A 12,561-nucleotide genomic window follows, 5' to 3' on the forward strand; every position below is an offset into this window, starting at 1 on the left:
AGGGGGGTTGGACTAGATGACCTTTAGAGGTCCCTTCCAACCCAAACTTTTCTACGATTCTATTCTATGATTTAAGATACTCAGGCAATCTGATGGTAAAAAAAGTAGTGTGCTGTTACTGAAGCCAATATTGATGCACTCAGAGAAGAGTTGAGAGGCCCAGTGTGTCATAATGACACAAAGTGTCTTTAGTTCCAAAACCGGTGCTAATTCAGGGGTCTTGCATCTAATTGAACTGTGTGAGATAACTAAAGTGGCCTAGGCTAAATTTTTCGGAGAACATTAGAATTTGGAGATTTTTTGTCTTCTGAGTACTTAAGAATGTTATTCTTAACACATGATTTTTGCTTTGTATCTATTCGTACAGCTGCAGTCCTTTAATATAGTATTGGTAGCATACCTAATTATTTTTAAAAACGCAATCATAAATAATTATATTGAAATACCTCATGTCAATTTGTTGAGTGTTAGAACATGTATGGCAATAAAAATTAACTAATTACTGAAAATCTGAGTGAAAAGGAAGAATTCCACAAACACAAAATTTCCCCAAACAGAGGACCATTTTATTTTATTTTATTTTCGTATATAAGTAGTTACCAAGGGATCATTTGCTAAGATCTTTCTTGGCTATCTGATATTCTCATATTATATGCAGACTACCACAACTTAAGTCTGTGGTGAAGCCAATGCTTTTATTGACAGATATGTGTACTATTGGACCCTTCCACAAAGAATGACAGCAAAAAAGCTGTTAGACTGATTTTTACATTTTTACAGTCACATCTTCCCAAGACTTGAATATTTTTGTTGTTTTTTTGGTGGGTTTTTTTACAACATCTATTTTGGCAGTAGTCAAAGGTAGTATGTGCAAGAATAATACAAATTCAGGAGGTAACCATGAGGTCACTTAGATCTCTTTTTAATGTCTACAATATGAAAAGAATAAGCATACAAAAAAGGAACATATCAGGAGAAAGAGCAGTTTTGTTCTCCTCTGAACTTTCAAGAATGCATTCAACAATCATCAAATGAACCAATAACCCACAGCTTAGCAAAATAAAAAGCAATATTTTATTTGGAATAGTCATTTTATATCTGCCTTTATTAAAAGACTGTTCATGTTCTTTGGCACTCAGTTACAGCATATCTAACTATATGAATTGTATATTTATGACACACAGCATGGAAACGGTTTTAGTGCACTTCTGTTACTTGCAGTGTTGACAAAAGTACATGCCCATTGCTAGTTCCTCTCAAGCTGTTTAAATATTTTGGCAACACAATGAGCTTCTTCTGAGTCTAATTAGGCCATTAGTTTATGAACATTTCTAAATTAATAAACAATAACAACAATTTTTTTAATAGGAAAAAGGGAAGGTATTCCTTCACGTTTAATAAAACAGAAAATCTATTTCCACACTACAGTCACTCTGCAGATTGAAAAGGTACAAATTAAAACTCTTTTTATATATCTGCTTTCTCAGTTAGGCAACAGGTATAAACAGTATTTAGGAAAATATTCGCTTTTTTTCCACAAGCATGAACATACTATTTGTAGACATTGCAGTTTGATAATATATAGCTTTTGTTTACCTTTCATAGTTTCTCTTATGAGAGTGAATAATATCTGACTTTTGGTCATTCTTACTTTTGTTTCATATAGTATTTTTGGTAGATGTCTAAAATGAGTGCGGAAGAAACTATTGCAGATAATATTCATGGGCATTTCATTATCAGTATTTCTTCTCATACAGAAGGGTGAGAAGTTGCTTCCCAAAGGTCCTCTTTCTGACATGCCTCAAAGAAAGAAGTGACACAGAGAAACAGATTTGTGAAGCCCATGAGTTTCAGTTTGCCAACATCTTCTACTCCTATTTTCCCAATGCACTTTTTCTTTAGAAATATAAACTTTGGGTTGGACTCATAGAAAGAACTTAAACATTATTAATTTTTAGATTTTTTTGTAGTCATAATCCCAATTTTTAATACAATTCTAAGGAAAACAAAACTCGTTGTGAATCACTGACCACAAAATTAATGCCTGAGACAGAGATGGATTAAGTTTATTTGATATTATTAGTTGCAGTTAAGCAGAGCAAAACAAAAATTGCAAGTCTTTTCTGCTAACTGCTTAATCCACTTTTAAAAAGGGAAATATGATGTATGCCAGAACACAACCTAGTCATTAATATTATTGTTTTTCAGTAATTTAAGAAAACATTATATATAGTAATATATGTGGAATTTAATCAGTAATTTCATATTATTTCAGCAATGTCCTTGCAAATCCATAAAGACAAATCATTACTCCAAAATGTCTAGCAAAAAAACTACTTAGATAACTTAGTTAACAACTTTAAGATTTGTGCAAATTTAGGTTTTAACAACTTAGATTTTGATACATAGCAAGGCTTTTTCACAAGCTTCTTTATAGGGCAAATTTTTGAAAAAAATTAAAGCTTAAAGGTAATAACCTTTAAAAATGAGCTTCATATTGTGCCAGTTCCCTTCATAAGAACAAAAATACCCAAGACAGTACCTATTCTTGAGCTGCAATAAGCTGCAGGCTGGGCAGAATATCACAAAATGCTTGTCTTTTTTTTTTTCCCTACCTAACTGCTATTGGCCTGAGACAGGATATTGGTTTAGATGGGCCTTTGTTTTGGCCTAAGAGGAGGATTCTTTTACCCTTAAGAGTTATTATCTGAAGCTTTTGCATTAGAATACTTGAACTGAAATGGCTGCTAGAAGGATCTGTGATAGCAACAAGTTAGTGGAAGCATGACAGCAAGTAAAATTCCAGACAAGCAGTAAGAAATGCATCTTCTGCCTCAAAAAAAACATTTAAAAGGGGGAGGGGAGAGAAAAAATACATATCTCCAATCAAGCATTATATTTTGATGCTCTTAAACTGCTGAAAAAGTGGTATGAATAACATCATTCCCCAGCAAATATTCAAGAAATTCAATTCTCCCATAATAGCTTACAGAGTTTAGCGATTTTGGAATAATCTGAGTTAAAATTTCATTTTGCAAATCATTGAACTGCAGTAGAGAACACGACAGTTTACATGGAAGTGGTGCAGGAAGGAAATGAGGAAAGTTGGTCCTCTACTGTTACTTCTGGTGAAGTATAGGTATAGGTAATGGGAGAGGCTGGTGATCTGGAAAGAGGGCAAAGGTGCACAGGGTAGACTGGGTGTAAGTGCAGGGAGGAAACATGAAGTGCACGTGAGGCAAGTGTGGAATCTGAAAAGCTGATCTTCTTCTGCCTTGATCTGCTGATGAGTCAGTATTCTGTTGCCTCATTTTTTTCTCTTACAATGATTCTTGTTGTCAAAACACAAATTGCATAATCATTAATTGGCCCAATAACAGGAAATTTCATGAAAGCAAATACAGGGACTTTCCCATGCACTTTTATACAATATAACATCCTAGGAAGATATTCCTACATACTTTAATACAAGACAATACCCTAGGAAACTGCTGTACAATGGTCTTGATGTAAAAAAAATGGCATTTACATTGGTAGCAAAACTATCCAGAGCATAGATGTACGCTAAAAATTTATTACTATCAAAAGTTCCATGAAATAAAATGAAGAAAGATACAACATAATACAGAATATCTCACATCTGTCAGCCCTGGGGTAGCTTTTTGCTTGGGACAATGGGAACCAGTCACACCAGAACATTATAAGCCTTTGTAAAATCTTTTTGTCTTATTTTTATTCTCTGTTAAGTGCCAAAGGTACATATGATAGCATCAAGCCACAGCATAGTGGAAAAGAATATATTCTGTTTTTCCTAGTAACATTACAGAAACCACTGTGACTGCCAGTAGAATCTTCTGTCTTCCACTGGGAAGTTTATTACCATTAAGAAATTAAATAAATGAACTTTGGGTTTGACCCAGTATGGTGAGACCTACAACTTTTACTTCACTGAACTTTAATGTCAGTTGCAGTGCACATTAGGGTATAGAGATACTCGTCCTAAACAAAAAAATTGTTTCAGCTACCTTTCACAGCTAAGAATTATATCCTTTTTATATACAGGCTTTTTTTTCTGCAGTGTTGTCTTGTCATGGGACTTGCACTACACAGACATAAGCATGGGTTTTGTGGTTGATGTAGGGAATAAAGGAAAGCATGGTTGCAGCAGGAAAAAAGCAGGAATTCTCAGTACAAAGGTGAAAAGATGGTAACATGCTGAAGGTTTGGGCAGGTCATGCATAGCACTTTTAATGTTTGTACATAGACGGAGTCCATGTGACTTACTTGCTGTACCTAATTTAAACCCGAAGAGTGTGTATGCCCGAGTTCCTGCTTTATTTTTCATAAGGCCTATAAAGACAGATTCCTGCCACGTGTATTATTGGCATAAAACCTTTGAAAGGCCAGTTTAAGTTCGTACCATAAAACTATGGTAAATTACTTCAATCAACAGCAAAAATACACAAGGAATGTCAAACTAGGGATTCCAGCAATAGGACCAGACACAGTCTGAGGCTGAGATGTACTGAACAGTCCCTTCCACCCATAGCAATCATGCATGAGGAGCTCTCCCTCTGGTTATTAATTCTTTTTACAAGCTTGCTGTCATGTCCTGGATGTCAGGCCTCCAGATATGAGTTTGGAAGCACCAGGAGGAGGAAAAGATAAGCCATCATCTTTCATCACACACTATATGTGCTCTCAAGAAAAACAGGCCGATTGATATAGCCTGAGATTTTTTCAGCATTTAATTTCTTTTACCTTCTCACCAGCACAGGAGAGGAATTTAGTTTTGGATGCATAAGGCAAAACACACCTTGTTTTATTATACAATTGAGACAGGCAGCACTCAGGAAATTCAGGAAGTTTTCTGACAATGTTTCTCTTACACCACTGCCTTGGCCATTCTGTATAGAAGGTAATATTTCCATTGCTGTTTGTTAAATGTAAAGCTTAATGCACTGAATGATGTTATTAATGTAACCAGTAAGAGAGGGTGGATGTGGAATGTGGCTGAGATGGTTTTCCAAGGGAACTCTATCTTTTTATGATTTCCTGAGTATTTCAGTTTTCAGGATTAATATTTTATCAGTGAGAGAAGCATTTCTGCTCTCATTACACTTTTGAAATGTGCTGTGGTATATAAATCTGGCACCTTTGAGCTAACTGACATAAGCAGTATTTTTATAATAGCTAGAACTGGGCTCTGAGAGCTAGAAGTTTGGGTTCTAGTACTGGATTTACCATAGATCCAGTTACTGATACTGGACAGAGCAATCATTGTACATAAGTTTTCCCATCTTTAAGCTATGAACAATAATACTCTCCATTCCCTCCTTCATTTTCCCTCATTTTTAATAAACAGATGTGAAATCTGAGCTATGGCAGGATTTAACTTGTTTGAAGGACATTTGAGATTATATACCAGTTGAGAACCAGGTAAATGGAAGGAATTTCAAACCAGGCATGCAGGTTTCATTTGTGATTGCCTTGTAGTCCTTTTTTTCTATGCAAAATCTGTATTAAATAATTAGATTACATTAGGTAGGATGCAACTCAATGGTGAAAGACCATGGATGTCTCATCAACTGTCAAGCGTGATTAAAGAGTTTTCATGTGATGACAACACACAAAGTCCTTGGAATCGTGCAGTCATTCTTATTACCTAATTATAGTTTGACTTTAACCATAGAAATCTAACTTGCTTAACCATAAAAATCTAAGCCGTATCACAGCAACATGTTTTATTATCTGGGCATTTATCAGGAGTTTAAGATACAAACTACCAGTAGGAAATACAAAAACCACACCAATGAGAAACTATTTCGGTTATTTCATCACAGAAGATGAGGTCAGTGTAAAAAACATTGATGGATTACTTTCAAAAATATTTATAGGAAGCTAAGCTGATGTGATGAAAGAGAATTTCTTTGAAAGAGGACCTAAGAAATAAGAAATAATAGGAATAACGTGGTCAGGTTTTGCAGCAGAATATAATTAAATATTGATGTTCTACATAGAAGTGATTTGGAAAATAAAACAGAACTGCAAAGTAAAAAAATATGCTGATATTACAAAGATTACTCATGACAGCTTAAACTAAACTGATTGTGAAGAGCTAGTGGGTTATATCAGCACCATTCAGGAAGGCATCAAACACATTGGTGGCAACAAACATATGTAAAATACAGAAGAAGAGAAAAACCTAATTTCTTACTCCTTTCAGAATACTGAGAAGTAAAGCTCTCTAAATTAGACAAATACCAGACTCATTCTGAGACATTTTAAAACTAGCCTATTCAAACCTGTTTTCGGAAACTTTGGAAAACACAAGGTTAAAGAGAGCAGTAATTTTTTGAAAGAATTTCCTTGATCCTTAAGTTAGAAAGCCTTTTCATACCTCCCAGAATTTTTGTGTTAACTGTGAAATGCATGGATTAGTCTTGATGAAGACAGGTGGAAAGTGGAAGGATCTGCTAAGATGCTGAAAGTGAGCACAGCACCACAAGGGGTACAATGGAAGCCACCTGGCAATAAAACTGACAGTGACATTTAGTGGCAAGAAACACAGTCATTTAGCTGACTGCAGAGAGTTATACAGCAAAAGGTGAAAGCCCTGAGAAATACCTCAGGTCCAATCAGCTGTAAATTTTGCACTTTGAGCTCCTACCCTTATCCTCAATTCATGTATCTCTCTTTTCTACCTGATAAGCAGAATGAAACATCAGACATTCTGGGACCCTACAAAACAATTTCTACTCCTCTAGTGATCAGGATGATTTATCTATGTCACACTTCAAACCATTCAATTTAAGTGACACAGTTTGGTTTTAATTTTTGGTTTGCTCTACAGGAAGTGTTTTTGTTTTGAAATTATGTCCAAAATTTCCATGTTTAATAGACTGTACACTAACATTCAAACAGCTAAAAAAGAATTATGTGACTCACTATCAATAAAATATCCATTCCCCTATATTCACTCTATTATTTATCATGGCATTACTGTTTGCTTTGCATGAATGGTTTCTGTAATATTGACTCCATTAATGTCAATCTGCATTTTTACGCATCCTTCAACAGCTTGCACATTTTTTTTCCAAACACTAGAAGTCCTGTCAGTCTTATTTACCTTCCACTGAAAGCACCAGCTTTCTACAAAAAAAATCAGAAACAATAGAACAGAAGCTTATTTAAAATGCTCCTGCAGACATAATCAAATAGTACATATTTGAAGTTTTGAATATCTGTCATTTGCAATATATAGGTTTTTTTTCCCAGGCAACAGAAACTGAGAACTTGCTTCTAAAGGTGCAGGTGCACACAGCCTGTTGAAAGCAATTTTGACCTGCTAATTAATATTTTTTATCATAAGAAACAACAAAAGCTAAACATTTAGTCCTTCCATTTCAAAATCCCACTTTCCACAGTGGGAGAGGATGCTGAGAAGATGGGGGGCAAAAACCACACAGGCATCTCCAGTTCTCCCTCAAAGGATGTCCAACAGCAAAGAGTGGTGGTAGATCTGGAGACTGGTGGTAAATTTACCTCAACAAGAGATCAAGGAGAGCTGCAAATCCCGTCCTTTCCTCTACACTAACATTACTTTTGGTGTCTTGGCACATGCCCCAAAATAGTTTCTTCATTATGGGAACTCCAGATGATTCTTCGAGTAGAAAACTCAAAACAGGAGAAGTACTGGAAATACAAAGACATTCCTGCCTACAGACAGTTCAAGATACCTGTTCGTTCATTTCTGACTCATAAAAATCTGAAGTTGAACACTGTTAAGTCACCTTCTGAATCTGAACATTCCCAAAGATTCCTGGCTTCAGTCCATCTTCACTGCAGACCAGTACAGCATTCAACACAGCACAAACTATTTAGTCTCCAATATCACCTGTTCATGAGCTTTATCTATTAAGTAAAAATGATTCCAAATCAAACAATGTATGCTCTGAGTTATACAATCAGAGAATGAACATCTAGTAAAGGAAGTTATTAAAAACTTTTAGTGTAGATCTTTTTGAATGAAAAACAGAGGCACATGATCCTTAATTAGTCCAGAAAGCCATCTAGTGGTACTGAAAAACTAAAACTGATTTCCACGTCATTATGACAGAAGCTTTTTTTCTGGAAAAAGCACTTCTAGCTAACTCATACATCGAAGTGAAGAGTAAGTAACATGAAGTTACCATGACTGTTTTTACTGATTCAAAATGTCCTTCTTGCCTGTTCCAGCTACATTGTACAGATTACTCCTCAATGTCTGTAAAACACTGTGAAGGTGAATATGTTTTCAGTATAGTTATTACAGAACACTTTATCCTGTCTGCATATTAATAACACTCACTCTTACCAATGGCAAAATAAAAATCAAAGATGCTTTTCTAAATGACCATATACATTGACTTGTTCTCTCATATATTTGTAATAGACTTCAAGCACATCTTTTACAGCAAAACAAATTGTAACTGCCTTATAGTATTTTTCTGAAGAAAACCAGGCTTGGCAGGTAGTAATACTAATTTTTTTTTTTTTAATATAAACCTGTATTTCATGTTTCTCACATTACTCCAGTCAACTTCCTCAGGCCCCTCTTTAACAAAAGAGCTGCAAGAGACATGCCAAGCATGGAGGCAGCAAGCGAAGCCTGAGGCAGCTCCTTCTCTATCCTACCCTTTCAAGCTACATCCATTCCTCCAAAAGGCTGTTGTGTTATAGCTGAAGGAGAAGCAGCAGGAAACTTCACGTTTTTTTCTAATAATTGTGTAAACCACTGTCAACTAAAAAGTAACCACCAGTTAATAAATAACTGACAGCATTTCCAAGTGTGCAATAATTCAAGCCAAAATATATCAAACTGTCATATTAATTTAAAATCATAAACAGTTCTAAGTTTACGTGTTAGGTATTGAATATTTTTTTTCTTATGTTCTATAGGTTTTCCTCTCCAGAACAAGATTTGACTTGAGATATGGCTTTCTGTGAAAAAATAGGAGGGTATGAACTACATTTTTAGGTAAGAAGAAAGTGTCTTTTCTCCTTTTGTTCACCTAATAAATACTGGGCAGGATCCCTAGCCAGGGTATTAAAGTCTCCGGCTGAATGATCTCCTCTGACGGAATTTGAAGCCACAGCGCCGACTCCCAGAAAAATGCATTAACTGCCAGGGTATCATTAAACTTTCTTACTGATGTCTTCAATCAGGAAACATTGGAACCAGATCTGGAACTTGGGCACTTCATGACCCCGCTGAGAGTGTTAACTATCAAGAAAACTACATATTAGCAGAATATACTGTCATCCTAAGCAAACCTGTTTCCAGAGAAAGGTTTGGCAGGACACACTCATTCAGTCTGACTTAATTCACCCAGGGTTCTGACAAATTAATGTAAAAAACTGAGTATCAGGAAAGGCAAAACTATACACAAATTCAGGTTGAAGTCAGCAAATAAAATAAAAATGAGATCTTCTGGAAAGTATCAAAGTATTTTATTTATTTTATTTCCACATTTCAAAGAAAAGAGGATGTGGGTTTTTGAAAAGTCAATGTTTGGGCTCTTTCAAAACAACCTTATTTAAAAATTTGTCTAAACTGATGGCTAAAAAATTAAACTACGTATTACACTTTCTTTCAGGTTTTAGAAATTTGTTTGAGTGATTCATTCATTGTGATGTTTTGCTTTTAGTTTGCCTGAAACTGACTCTCTTTCCTCTGTCCCATGTTTTCATCTCAGACACCATTTAGAAGACTCTGATCAGCTTCTGATTATGATACTCAAGTTTCATCAAGGATTCACCTCTATATGAAAGAAATTTTTTTACAGTGAGAACAACTATTCACTGGAACAACCTCCCCACTAATTTGATAGAGTCCCCGTCACTAGAAATTTTCAAGACAAAATTGGATTTCTAGATAATCTCATCCAGGCTCTCTTTCCCACAAAACGTTGAACCAGATGATCTTTAGGCATCCCTTCCAACCTGGGTTGTTGTTTGGTTCTATGATTCTATGATTCTAAGTTCAGAGGTTCTGTTCCTGGACTGGAGGACGGGATCTTACTCAGGGTCAACCACATTTTATGGGACTGCTCTGTTAGACCTGAGACCATATTTTTTTGTAGTAAATTATTCCAAACCAGTTCTTAACAGAGCTCCCATTCTCAGAATGTTCTACATCATGGTGGCCAACATACTGAGTATGTGCATTAGATACATGAGGAATACACAAATCTTTTCATATTCCAGGTGACTGCCTTAAACACTAAACTAACGAATATAAGGGTAATGCCATTTTGATTACTTTTTATGTCTTTTCTTACAATTCCCTGACTTGAAAAATGTAATTTTGAGTTACACTGAGAATGATGAATACATAGTCCTAATAATTACCATACAAATTTTTGAAGACTGAGCTACATAAATTATGGAGTAAATTACTAACTTCTCTCTTTGCAACCTAACTCTGAAGCAAATTTTAATTTTTTTGCAATAGACATTCCATTATACAGGAATTGCACTATACTATTTCTTCGTTTATATCTTTTTCAAGAACTCTTATGAAGCATACAATATTCACCAATCCACCACTGTGCTGTGCATTTATTAAAAAAAATAAAAAATTGGAAGAAACATTCTTCAATACAAATCTCCATATGTGGACTTCTATTGTAATAAATCTATCCAGAGAAAACCACTGAAATAACACATGATCTAAGAAAATCACTGCACAATAGGTCTGACTTCTAAAACCTATTAATTGTTTTACCTGAGGTCTTATATTATATTATAAAGTATTACATATTCAAAAGAATATGAAAAACAGCAGAATATTTCATCACGGTTTGTCTGCTTGCCTTAATTTGGAAAAATGTATGCAAGGCCTGTTCACTGTATCCAGAGTCAGTCAACAGAAATCACTGGAATTATTCTGGATTGATATCCCCGTAAGATAAATCGAATTCACACCAAAATAACTAATTACTGCAGACTGTAGCAAACTGTTAAAAATAAATCTGCAGAAATAATTTATCAATCCCTTGGTAACACAAAATCATCCAATATCATTAAATACTTAACTAAGCTAACTGTGAATTTTCAAACAAATTCAAGCTATTTTAGATTATTTTTCAGTTTATTTAAAAATTGTAAGACTGCTTTTTCTGAGTAGGATGCTTTATTTGTACTAATGATCTGTGTCATGTCATGCATTACATACTTCTGAGATTAACAAATATTTCAAATAATGTTACGTTCACCTAATGAAGATAATCTTGGCAAATGAGACAATATATATTGCAATGCCATACAATGCAGTTCTGAAGCTTTGTTTGTGGCAAGTGTAATTTTTCCTACAATACAGTCAAATTGTTTTTCTTCAGCAGACTTATATCAAGTACTGTAAGCCATTTTGGGGAGCCAGTGACAGAAACATTCTCCACATCCATTCCATCTTTCTCTAGCCTTGTTTGATCATTACTTCACAGCCTCATCTGATATGTGATACCATTCCACCACCATCTTATCTGCTCATCTGCTGATTGCTTTCTTGACGCTTTGCCCTCCAGCAATACTTGCTCTGATTGTCATCCAGTCTTTTGCTAAAATAGAAAAAGAGTTTCAGTTTTGTCTCTCAGGTGTGTATATTGAATGCCTACTGTACACCAGCTGTTGAAGTATCTACCCACTATCAGTTCCAAACATTGGTTATTACAGAGGAATAAGTTTAAAAAGGAAAATATATAAAGATTATTATCTGAGCATAGTCTGTTTATCAGGCATGTGAACTGTGGACCAAATAAGAACTACATATTTTTGATGGAGTTCTTTTCATATGGATCCTCTATTGAGCGGTTTTACAGCTAAGCCACAAATAAATAAAGAAATAAATTGGAAGGTTGCATTTTTAAAATAATGTAAGTTTTTAGTATTAGGTAAATACCATAAGCAAGTTCTGGTGGATATTCACTTAAATTTGAAATTAATTTGTTTTGAACTGTTTGCATTGCTTTTTCTTTCTGAAAGTATCAATGCTAATAGATACTTTTCAGAGTAGCATGCAGAATCATAAAAAGAACCACAAATTTTCAAATGTCAGTATTTAAGGTTTGTGTATTTGAATACTCATACAGTTAGGGAATAAAAACTGTGTGAATTACTAATCTGCCCATCCAAAACTAACACATTCCTATAAAACCAGCAAATTTCACCTGCTCATGTCTTAAGACTTGACATTAGAGACTAATGCATTTCATCACAGTAAACAATATAACATTTAAAAATTGCACAGCAAATATTTTTGTTTCAGAACTACTTTATAACCCCTTATCTAAGACTGGACCAAATTTATAACCCATACAGCAAATCAGACAGTGTCTTCTCAGAAATCCATCAACCAAAATAATCAAATAAAAAAGAATAAGCATAGAGGAAGCTGAGGTGAAACCTACCTGGACTTCAGTAAGGCTTTTGACACAGTCTCCCACAGCATTCTCCTAGAGAAGCTGGCGGCTCACGGCTTAGACAGGTGGACTCTGCGCTGGGTAAAAAACTGGCTGGACG

Source organism: Pygoscelis adeliae, unplaced genomic scaffold, assembly GCF_000699105.1.
Source record: "Pygoscelis adeliae isolate BGI_AS28 unplaced genomic scaffold, ASM69910v1 Scaffold23, whole genome shotgun sequence".
Taxonomy (NCBI): Eukaryota; Metazoa; Chordata; class Aves; order Sphenisciformes; family Spheniscidae; genus Pygoscelis; species Pygoscelis adeliae.